At 30.7% G+C, this 13,185-nt stretch overlaps 1 protein-coding gene across 1 annotated transcript in view; it reads right to left on the bottom strand.

Moving 5' to 3' along the window:
- The window catches only part of LOC115877531 (Y+L amino acid transporter 2-like), a 63,447-nt gene that overhangs the window by 49,359 nt on the left and 903 nt on the right, over positions 1–13,185 (bottom strand). The window lies entirely within an intron of this gene.

The raw sequence follows: 13,185 nt of genomic DNA on the forward strand, positions 1-13,185 counted from the left end.
TTTTCAGACACAATAGGGAGATAGCAGATATTCGTCTTGCAGAAATAAGAAATAAAAATATACTTCTGGAGATAGCAACCTTTATTGTTTGAAATTTTAAACATGAAATTGAATATTACCCAAACAGATTTAGAAATAATCAATTAAATTTAAAAAATATATGATATTCATAACCATATATTAATATCGTCGGTCTAGAAGCAAAACATACAAGTCCAAAAACGAATAAATTTTTAATGCATTTTTAAAGATCTGAAGTAGCAGCATTTTGGACTTAATGAATATGAAAATAATTTAAAAATTAAACTTATAATTCTTAGAAGATATGGTAGAATCCTTCCATGCTTATCCTAATTTTTATACAAAGGTAATATAGACCGAGCTTGGAAAACTAGTGCGTGATTTTATTAAATTTTTATTACTTTTCTCCTTATTTTTTTAATTTTTATAAAAATTATGTATCATTTACGTGGAAAAACGTGGAAAAAAATGAAACTGATTAGGTATTATGGAAATTCTTGTACAAGTAAGTTATGCTATTTAAACTATTTATAGGACGCCGATGAATTGCTCGTATATAGAGAATTTAATTTTCCCCCTTACCCTTTACGGATACCCCGTATTTACAGAACGGATCGACGCAGGGTCGGACTGGCCATATTATATATATAAATATTAGGGAGGCCCCAGCCTTCGCGGGACCCCTTTATAGTTCATTATTTATTCTTAACAATATTTGCTTTTGCATTGCATTATGGCATTTGCATTGCATTGGTTTCCTTTGCATTAGGGTAGTTCCCTGATTTCTATACAGGATGAGTCTTAAATAAGTGCAAATATTTTCAGGGCTGGGAAATCTCGATAAAAGAAACATAATATTTTCTCTTTACCGTTTTTTCAAATAAATCCAAAACAATCGAGTTATTTCATTTTTAAAATGTCCAATTTTTTGCTATAATTTTGAGAATCATTGGATTTTCTTTCTTGTAAATTTAATCTACTACCTCTGTTGCCATATTACAAACGAAGTATGTTTTTAAACTAAAAATTAAAAAAAATTCCAAAATTTTTTTTTAAAAAATTCCAAATTTTCAAAAAAAAAAAATATCGCCCAAAAAACCTCATAATCGTGTTTCTTGGGTCGAAATATACTACCCCTAAAAACATTTACATTTATTTAAGATTCATCCTGTATATAATAGGAAAAAATTGACCAAAACGTAAGGCGAAAAAATACGCAAAAAAAATCCACACGGGCCCCTTCTTACATTGCCATCCGGGCCCCTTTGGCCTAGTGCGTCCCTGGATCGAAGTACTGTCCTAAAGAAACATACGAGTAAGAATCCGCTTTAATTTGCTTTAGCGTGATCGTAACGGAAATTATGGACTTAGCAGCATTTCGGTTGCTATTTCAGATCACTGGGAGTTTGCAGATATTATTGAGTTAAAATTGCAAATTTTCTTTAATGGGAAAAAATGTATTTGCTTTCCCTACTTATAGAGTATTTTTTTCTCTTTCTAATGGTATAAAAAACTTATTAACGTAAAAAATGGAGTTAGCAGGTTATCACGTTTCACTGACGATATGAGATTTTGTAACAGGTGTTCGACAGGTCGACCGTCTTCTGTATGGACAGACGGGACTTCTTTGATCATTTTTCGCGGAATTCATTAACTCAGTGGGATGAAAGATACCCTTACATAACCGCTAAGTAGAGATAGAATTCTTGTCTAGATTATACGGACCATTCAAAAATAAGAACCTTTATTCTTCCGCAAACATAAAAATCCATAGGCACTAAGTCCGGCGGCCTACGGCTGGGAGCATGGTTAGCTATTCAATTATTCTCGAAATTGGCTGCAAAAATTTGCTCATAACTTCAGCGTTCTGAGACGGTGCCTGATCTTACTGGAAAATATATTTTCGAGTTCCATTGGGGCAGATCATCAATAAGGGGTCCAAAGCCTACTAGTTAAAAGTAGCGAACTTTTAAAAATTCTGTATTTTAAAGAGGGCTATAACAAAATATCAAGTGTGCTATATTTTTTGAAAGGTAATTTTAAGTTCTTTTCAGTTAATTAAAAATATACAGCGTGTCCCAAATAAAAAATCAATTTTTCTGTTGATAACTCTTAAAATATTAATTTAAAAAAAATTTGCTGAAACCATTAAATTACGAAAAAAAGGTGCTCTGGAAATGTTTTCATAAAAATACAACATTTTCCATACTAAAAAAGTTACAGCGATTTGTTAAAAATGCACATTTTTGAAAAACACCCAGTAACTTTGAAACGGTAACAGATATCGGTGTGCGGTTTTCACCATCATTTTTTTTTGGAAAAATTGAACTCCAGACACCGATATTAGTTTTCGTCTATCTCCTATAGAAAAGGGTGTTTTCCTTTAAAAGCGTAGAATTTGATCCACCCTGTACAGGATGTCCCATTTTCGTGTGTTTTATAGAGTTTCTTTTTCTTTTTTATGAGTAGAGGTACAAAGATGAAGTTTTTATATTTCTATGCTACATTTTTATCAAACTTAAGATGTTACACATAGATTTGTCCTAGTTCTCTTAGTTCCCCTGAAATAAAGGGCGAATTTCAAATTGTTCATCCAGACAGAGGATTTACTTTTCGACTACCCTCGTATCTCAGTTATCTTATAACTTATCGAAACTGGCGAACACTGAACACTGAGTGTCGTAAAGTTAGTTTTTCACTTAGAATCTAGTGGTATAATTAGGTTTTTCCGCTGGGAGCTGTCATTTTCGAAATATAACTAAAACTTAACCTATATTCTTTATAATGGGACACCCTGTATATTATTTTATATACTCCACCGGGTGTTTCTCAAACGTGGCTCATCCCTATAACTTTTCTATTTTTTCTGATAAAAAAACGAGATTTGGTAAGTGTTAAGTTAGAATATGATATAAATCACGATTGATTGACGTATTCAATAGCTTTCCGTTACTTCCTGTTTCACCGGAAATGACTATAACTTTTGTTTTTTAAATGTCACCATCGGTATTTTTTTTACTTCATTTAAAAAATCACATTCTGAATAGAAGGACAAATCATATGTAAACTTCTGACATTTTCAGTTTAAAAAAATAGCATTTTCAATCTAGAGAGATAGATAGTTGACTCGAAATACTGTGCGTGTGGTACCAAATTATTTATAAAAATATGCTTTTTCCAAATATACTAATGAGCCACCCTCGTTCCACTTGTAAAACAAGATTAGTTAATCATAGAATTTATTTCATACACTTCATTTTAACATGTTGACATGTTGTTATAAACTACACTTAATCTTCACATCTAACAAATCAACAAATTAATGTCTAGGACCGCCTCTTCATTTACATTTTTTTCATCTCGAAAACGTGGAAAACCCCAGTCATAATAAACATGAAGATTGACGAAATATATATGTAATATAACAGAAATAAATTATTTTATTTATTTTTATACAATCAACTGAATATTTGAGATAGAGAAATCTAACATTAAAATACTCGTAAAATAAATTTTAAACTGAATAAGGCTGCCAAGTCGGCACCGGTGTAGATGCAACTGCAGCTTTCAACGATTATTTGAGAAATCTAGGAAAAACATTATGGCTAATAAAATACAACTGCAAAACAGTAGTTTCTCTATAGAAGTATAAGACAGTAAGCAACTCTTTTACTACATAAAATTATGTTTGACTTTATAAAATTACATTTAGCACATTTTTTAAAACACGTAAATAAGATTGTTATAGTTCTACAGAATCTTTATAAGCCCCTGTATAATATTTGATAAATAATTGTAAAAGTTACTAGTAATTAATAGCAGAGTAAAACATTTTATAAAAGACAAGTAACATAAACTTATAGAGAAAAGTATGCTGACAATAATATTATTCGATACAAGTAATATGTAAGATGAAAATAAACGATTAAATAGATAAGACTAAATTATTAATTAATTAAATTAAATTATTAATTAATTATATTAAATTATTAATTCATTAAATTAAATTAAATTAAATTAAATTAGATTTATTAATTCATTAAATTAAATTAAATTAAATTAAATTGGATTGGATTAGATTAGATTAGATTAAATTAAATTATTAATTAATTAATTAATTAATTAATTAATTAATTAATTAATTAATTAATTAATGAATTAAATTAAATTATTAATTAATTAAATTAAATTAAAACTTAATTAAATTGTATTATTAATTAATTAAATTAAATTATATTAATTAAAGGAAATGAAACAATAACCTTAAATTATAGCTTTGATCAATTGATTATGGATGTTACAACATATGTAATAAATATAATAATTGGTAAAGAAATATTGTTTTATTGAAAAAAGTATGGTTCCTTTTTTAGTCAAAATCAAAAGGCGCAATCAAAATTTGCAGTGAACTTGATTATAAATTATGTGCATAACTTTGACCGCGAATAACTTTTAAAGGAATGTTTTTATGGAAAAAACCAAAGAGACATTCTTTGTAGAGCGTAAAATTTTGTATTAGAATATGTCTCTGTCGAAACTGTAGGTTCATTTGCTTTGGAGATAAAAAATTAAATGCAAAAGGTCAGAAAATCCCATGTTATTTAAATGGAAAAAGTATCATGATTCCGCACGGTTTAAATTAAAAATTAAGAGCTTGTTTACGTTGGATAATTTTTTTTTGGCCAAAAACTAAAACTTCAGAGGACGGCAGCAAAAAAAAATCAACTTGGGAAATAACGGACAGCCTAATATTTACCAGGGACGTGCTTATGGGTTCTCATCGGAATATTTTTCTAAGAAAAAGCATATACGCCACCAAAAAGCATGAATTCTTTTTCTCTTGTTAGCGAAATAGAGTAAGCAGTTTAATGCCGATTTAAAGTCGTCTCTTGATATTTTGTCGACTTCGGCCTCCTTGATGAGATAAACACAATTTTATTAATTTTCCTTGATCCAAATCTAATAGCAATAACCTTTAAAAAAATAATATCATTAACTTGCGAAAGTTTAGAATAAATAAGTACTCCTCATCATTGATTCCTCATAAAAAAATACGAAAAGAAGTTCCTATATAGATCGTTTGTTTGTTCATTGCCTTCCATCACTTGGTAAGCTGGCACCTAGAATGTTCAGCTTCTCTAAACAATCTTTGACCACCTTCGAATTGATCGTTACTGCAGGAGTTTATCGCTTTTAATACTGCTTGGCAATTTTTAATTGATACTTTTTGTTGGTAAGTAATTATACGGTATGATCGAAAAACAAACGTCGTCCAGTTGGCTTCGCAATGGCGATCGATGACATTCCCCCTATTATTTTACATATAAAATGACAGCAATCTTCATTTCATAGCTATCGCTGACCCTATTTTTTCAAAAATCTAATAATATAGAGAGTGTTCTATTTAAAATAAGCCACTTCGTTCCTATTTCCCGTTAAACCGAAAATGGCTAGAATTCTTTAAAAAAAGTTCGCCTGGAAGTAATCTTTACTTACTCGAAACATTCAAATTTGTATCTAAATCAAATCCTAAAAAGCTATAATGAACCATTTGCTTGAAAAACCCTGTATATCGTGTGCGTCTCAAAAGTGGCTCACCCTAGCTTTTTTATTTTTTCAGGTAAAACAACGAGATTTGGTATGTTAGTATATGACATAAATTTGGATTGATTGACGTATTCAATTGTTTTCGGTCACTTCCTGTTTCACCGGAAATGACTACAACTTTTGATTTTTAAATGGTACCCTCGGTATTTTTTTACTTTATTCGATAGAAATGACACTCTGAATAGAATGACATATCAATATGTCCACTTTTAACATTTTCACATATGGTTTATTTGAAATTATAACATGCGGTTCATCGGGTTCATGACGACAATTTGACTCAAAATACTGTGTGTGATATCAAATTATTCGTAAAAAATGCTTTTTCCAAATATGATTATGAGCCACCCTTGTTCCGTTTGAAAAAATTGCGATATATGATTAAAAATACGATTTAGACATATGTATTTTAACTGTGATTTTAACCAGCCAGGATAAGACACTAAAACATTAGACGATGAAATCTATTTTTCCAAGGCTCCTTGATTAAAAATTAATATTTTTAACACAGCCTTTGGCACTCTAGATTGAAATTTTAAAATAGAATTTGTTTTTGAGCAAATATGTCAAAAGTTGACATATGATATGTCATTCGATTCAGAGTGCCATTTTCTATAGAATAATGTAATAAAATACCCAGGACGTCATTTAAAAACCAAAAGTAGTAATCATTTCCGGTGAAACAGGAAGTGACCGAACACAATTGAATACGTCAATCCTTCCTAATTTACTAACATACCAAATCTCGTTATTTTATCTGAAAAAATAAAAAAAGTTATAGGGGTGAGGCACTTTTGAGACGCACCCCGTATACATTAACTTTCTCTTTAATACAGTTTTTATATTATAAGTCAATTTATAAAAGAAATCCGTAATATATTTGACTTCATTGTACTAAACCTATTTATATTAAGCCTAAAATACATAAAGTCTGGTAATATCGTCTAATAATCTAATCGTCTAATAATTCCAGCTTAGTTATGTAATTTGAAAATAATCTGTAATACTTTTAATCTAGATAAAGATATCATCTCGAAAATCATAACAAGTTAACTTGCTAGATTTGAGATAAAATTCATACAAAGTTAATACTGTTTGCGAGATTTGTAAAAACTAGTAATATAATGAATTTGTATAAACTATTGTATATTATTATTTTTATTGATTAATAGTGAATAGTGAAAATAAATATAGTGTTATAATATTTTTGAGGAGCTCATAGCAAACCGGATCATATGAGTTATAAATATACAGGGTTTTCTATTTAAGAAAACATAACTTTAGTTCATCTCTTCAAAACAATTTTTTTTTTCGGAGAAAAATAGACTAGCCACTGTATCCTACGTAAAAATTTCTCCAAGGAACAGTTTTCACCTTCTCGATACCTTTCACAATAACAGAGATACGGGCGGTGTCCCAAATTGCAAAATTTCCAAAAAGACCATGTAACTCAGAAACGAAGAGGGCTATGAAAATTTTGTTTACAGCATCTTTCGTTTGACAAAAAAGACAGGTTTGGTCAAACCGCATCCTCCTATCTTCACTAATCACGTGTACTTTACTTTAGATTCACACCTTTTGTTCCAGAGATATTTGGTGTTAAATGTTTCGAAAAACAGAAAAAAATATTTCTTTTGTAGATTTTCTCAAATAACTCGAAATCTGTAAGATATATCGGAAAACGGTTTTCAGCATTCAATTCTACATAAAATGAACTATCAGTGGGTATATTATCACGGAGATACCGTATGATTTCAACCAAAATGAGACACCCTGTACTTCATAGATTGACAGCAAATTATCAATATTTGGCTTCAGTTTTTTAAGGAATAACTGCAAATATTCCTGTTCTGTTATGTTCAATTTGCACTTTTTTTTGTTAATAGGTTTCTAACGAATACGTTAAAACTTTTTTCCGCAAGATCTGACGAAAGAAACGCTACCAAAAGTTTTCTCGTAATTTCTCACAGTCCAGGATATCTTTCGGGTATTCCCGTCTGCAGCCAAAATGTTTGATAGCCTTTTTTAAATATTATATTATCTTCAGCTTCTCATTGGTGCTAAGCTCAAGTAACTCCTCTTGAAATACAACATTCGCCACTTCCGTTTCATCTAAAGGTACGTCCAGACCTGACGAGACGATAGAGCGAGACAATTTAACTAGACTATTATATTATAGAGACTATTTAAAATCAAATTATCTCAAATTTTTTAAATGGTACACGTATACGTTTTGAGCATTTTTTAACTGACCAGGATAAGACACTAAAAACATTAGACGATCAAATCTATTTTTTCAAGGCTCCTTGATTAAGAATTGGTGTTTTTAATATAGCCATATGGCACTCGAGATTGAATTTTAAAATTCGAGTTTTTATTAAGTGAGAATGTCAAAAGTTGACATATGATATATGTCATTCTATTCAGAATGTCATTTTCTACCGAATAAACTAAAAAAATACCGAGGATGCCATTTAAAAATCAAAAGTTGTAGTAATTTCTGGTCAAACAAGAAGTGACCAAAAACAATTGAATACGTCAATCAATCCTAATTTATGTCATATACTAACACACCAAATAAATCTCGTTTTTTATCTGAAAAAATAAAAAAGTTATAGGTGAGGGTGAGGCACTTTTGAGACGCACCCGGTATAATATCATATGCAAAAAAAATACCGAATTGTACGTAGAATCTAATAATAAAAAAAAGTATTACCATTAAAAAATATATGTTATATCCGCAACACTCTTTTAAAGTACGTTGTATACTCCACAGTAATTTTAAAATGTATTTCTTAACGTTTCCTATAACTTTTCTATTTAACATTTTGTTCTAAAAAAACGTTAAAAACCGTATTTATAAATAATTTAATTAAAAAAATTAATAATAATTTATAAAATACGACGAACCAAATACAATAATACAAAAATTTATTACTGTATGTGTTATAATTTGGCCATCGTTTGTTATATTCAATTACAATTTAATGTGTTTGGATTCCTTTCACTATAGCGCTTATCGCGTGGCAGGCTTGTATCAAAAAATGGATAGACGTCTCGCTCTCGTCTCGTGAGGTCTGGACGCACCTTAATGGATTTATGATCATCCATGATGTTATTTCCATCCTCACCTTTAAACCTATTTTTGATTCGTTCACCCAGACAACATTGAACCCCGAACAGTTCATACCAAAAATTTATAAAAAAATATTATTTAAATGATTGTTTTGTAATATTTAAAAAACTCGCAGCCTGTATTTATGTAGGAAAGAGTAACTTTACAATGTAATTAAATAACGTTTGTTTATATAGAAACTGGTTTGGTGGATCTCTTCATATCCTTGAAGCTTTATACCAATCTCGAAATACTTTCTGTTGCCATTTTTTTATGAATAATTCAGTCACTTGATTATTCTACGGTTATAAGAAACAGTAAATGCTAATCAATATTCTGATATATTTCCGTTTTATGTAGTATCACAGGTAGTATTAAAATTCTTATAGTCGCTTAATAGGGTAAATGGTGAATACCATTTGAATAGTAAAACGTTTTTTAACTTTTTCATCTTATTTTAAACCAATTTTTTTTACAACGGTCGAAATGTTAGTTTGTAAAATTTATAAAAATATCCGGTAGACATACTTAAATATGTTTATTTTATTTAAGCGTGATAAATTTATTATTAATTTGATATCACGTTGATATTCCTTTTTTTATAGTTGTGAATTAGTGAATTACTCTTAATTTAGATTAAGGGTACTGTTTATTACTTACTAAAAATAGTAAAAATACTGACTCTATATAAATTGTCTGCTTGGATATAAAATGAATATTATTAGACATAGTCTTTCATAAAAAAGTACGAATTGGGGTTGTTGTTTTGAACATTTCTGTTCAAAAACAAGTCGTCAGTGAAACGTGATAACCTGCTAACTCCATTTTTTATGTTAATAAGTTTTTTTATACCATTAGAAAGAGAAAAAAATACTCTATAAGTAGGAAAAGCAAAAGAAATTTTTCCCATTAAAGAAAATTTGCTATTTTAACTCAATAATATCTGCTAACTCCCAGTGATCTGAAATAGCCACCGAAATACTGCTATCTCCGTAATTTCCGTTACGATCACGCTGAAGCAAATACGCGAATTCTTTACTCTATGTTTCTTTAGTACAGTACGTCGATCCAGGGTCGGACTAGGCCAAAGGGGTGGCAATGTAAGGAGGAGCCCGTGTGGATTTTTTTGGCGTATTTTTTCGCCTCACGTTTTGGTCAATTTTTCTCTGTTATATACAGGGTGAGTCTTAAATAAGTGCAAACATTTTTAGGGGTAGTATATTTCGACCCAAGAAACACGAGTATGAGGTTTTTTGCGCGAATTTTTTTCCTTGAAAATTTGGAATTTTTTAAAAAAAAAAATTTGGAATTTTTCGGTTGTTTTGGATTTATTTGAAAAAACAGTAAAGAGAAAATATTGTTTCTTTTATCGAGATTTACCAGACCTGAAAATATTTGCACTTATTTAATACTCACCCTGTATAGAAATCAGGAAACTACGCTAATGGAAGGTAAACCAATGCAATGCAGATGCCATAATGCAATGCAAAAGCAAATATTGTTAAGAATAAATAATGAACTATAAAGGGGGCCCGCGAAGGCTGGCGCCCCCTTAATAGTTATATATATATATATATATATATATATATATATATATATATAATATGGCCAGTCCGACCCTGCGTCGATCCGTTTTGTAAATACTGGGTATCCGTAAAGAGTAAGAAAAACGAAATTCTCTATATACGAGCAATTCATCGGCTTGCTATAAAGTTTTATGTTTTAATAAATAACCATTACTTACTTGTACAAGAATTTCCATAATACCTTCAGTTTTATATTTTTCAACGTTTTTCCACGTAAATGGTACATAATCTTTATAAAAATTTAAAAAAATAAGGAGAAAAGTAATAAAAATTTAATAAAATCACGCTGTTTTCATCCTATAATGACCGCACTGTTTTCCAAGCTCGGTCTAGACACTATCGTTGTAAAAAAATTAGGATAAGCATGGACCTACCATATCTTCTAAGAATTATAAGTTTAATTTTTAAATTATTTTCATATTCATTAAGTCCAAAATGCTGCTACTTCAGTTCTTTAAAAATGCATTAAAAATTTATTCGTTTTTTGGATTTGTATGTTTTGCTTCTAGACCGACGATATTATAAAGGCTGTACTTAAACTGCCGTTAAACGGTAGCTTACTAAAATGCCGTTAATAGGTATGACGTCGTTGATGTGACGCACTTGACGGCTTTATCAAATATAGGAATTTTATAAGGACTAACCAACGCTATCCACCCCACGAAATAACCAACTTAACCAACGCAACTAACCTCGACACTGATAAAAAATATAAAAAACAAATATAAATTAGTAAAAATCAATCAACCCCACCAAATAACCAACTAACCAATGAATTAACACCCTCCAAATAACTACGCTAACTAACCCGCCAAATAACTAAACCAATCCAACCAAAAAGAGTGAAACCAATGCAATAAGATCACGCTATAAGCAAAAAAAAATATAAAAAAGCTTGGTCGGCGTGAGATTTGAACCACGGACCATTCGCTTACGAAGCGATAGCCTCAGCCACTGACCCACAGGTGCTCTTGCAAAATGCTTAAGGCTAGGCATTACTTTCCGCCGACATGAACGACGTCACAATATCTATTAACGGCATTTTAGTAGGCTACCGTTTAACGGCTGTTTAAGTACATCGTATTATAAATATATGGTTATGAATATCACCTGTTTGGGTAATCCATTTTCAAAATTTCAAACAATAAAGGTTGCTATCTCCAGAAATATATTTTTATTTCTTATTTCTGCAAGACGAATCTGCTATCTCCCTATTGTGTCTGAAAAAAATTATGTAACACGAAATATTGAGTTTTATTGTTCCCCAGCAAATAAAATTCTTATCTCTTTATCATATTAACGCACGAAAATACTTCCTACATGTGTACATATTTTTTTGTACCGTTTTTTTGCTCTCCTGTAAAATTAGGAATAATGGAGTTAGCAGTTTATCACATTTCACCGACGAAGTGATTTAATTTTTATGAGGGTTCTGTACCCAAAGGGTAAAAACGGGAACCCTATTACTGACTTCGCCGTCCGTCCCTCCGTCCGTTTGTCACAATCTTAAGAACTATCTAAGGTCTATCTTAAGAACCGTTATAGCTAGACAGTTAAAATTTTTACAGATAAATGTATCTATGTTGCCGCTATAAGAACAAATACTAAAAACAGAATTAAATAAATGTTTATCAATAAAAAAGTACTTTCACTAAACATTATCTTTTAAGTATGAATTTTACATAGAATCTTTCAAGTCCTCGGTGGCTACGTGGTTAAAGCGTTAGGACTTTACGCTGCTATGACGTTTGGAGACGTAGTAAGGCAGGTTCGAATCCTAGTGAAGGCGACTTTTTTTTAATCGTTTTTTTTAATTTTTACATATTTTTACATATTTATTTTTACTTTTTACATATTTATTATTGATTAATACAATTTTTAGTAATGTGTTTCTTCATTTTTTTTTAAATTACTTATACGCGCATTCAAAATTTCAACTAAATCGGAAAAGATTTATAATAATATGGTGTCTAATGTTGTATACAAAGGTTGTATAGTATAATGAATGAACCCTTCGTGCGCGAGTCCGACTCGCACTTGACCAATTTTTTTTTTGTATTCTCGTCTCTCCTCTATAGAAGTGGACCGACTAACCCTTGCGGTGTAATTGACCTCAAATCCAAGGGGGCAATAGAGAAAGAGGGATATATCCTCTATTATAAATTCGGGACAATACCGGTATCAGGTCTAAGGAGAGACCAAGTTAAAGAGGTGGAGAAAATTGAGATCCTCCAGCCTCCACCTCACGGGTACCTCAGCCGGAGAGGAGCTCCTCGGCTGTGAAGAGCACGGAGGGCTAAACCTCAACCGTGGAAGAGTGTATACCTTCGTAGGAGGTAGATACCCACTCATCGGAGGATGAACATCTGTTGTAGTTGTAGGAAGGGAAATACCCTGTCCCCCCTACAGCAGGAAGATCCTCAAGTATGATGAGTTATAGGCTGTATGCTATAATACAAGAAAGGGGGATACAATAAACCCTTAAGGCCGCGGTGATTACCCCCCTCCCTCTTACTCTTTCTACATGTAAAATTATATAGGGAATGTCAACGATCGTCATTTCCAAGCCACGGTACATTTCACAAGTTTATGTATTATTTTACCAATGAATATTATTTTTCTTTGTAATGTTTATCTGTGTCGTCTCTACTGAAGTAACGACTTGCTCTAGAAAGTTGCTTTTTTTGCTGAAAATAGTTAATTGACTCTTATAAAAACTGCGTATTTTTTGTTTTTCATTTAATTTAAAAAAAAGTATTTTTTTCCTTATGTCGTAGCGGATGCGCCAGGCTTCAGCTAGTAAAATAATTTTCATAAAGAAACATCAAAATTTATTGCTAAAATTTCAAAATAACC

This window comes from Sitophilus oryzae, unplaced genomic scaffold (assembly GCF_002938485.1).
Source record: "Sitophilus oryzae breed Bouriz unplaced genomic scaffold, Soryzae_2.0 scaffold_1494_pilon_pilon, whole genome shotgun sequence".
NCBI lineage: Eukaryota > Metazoa > Arthropoda > Insecta > Coleoptera > Curculionidae > Sitophilus > Sitophilus oryzae.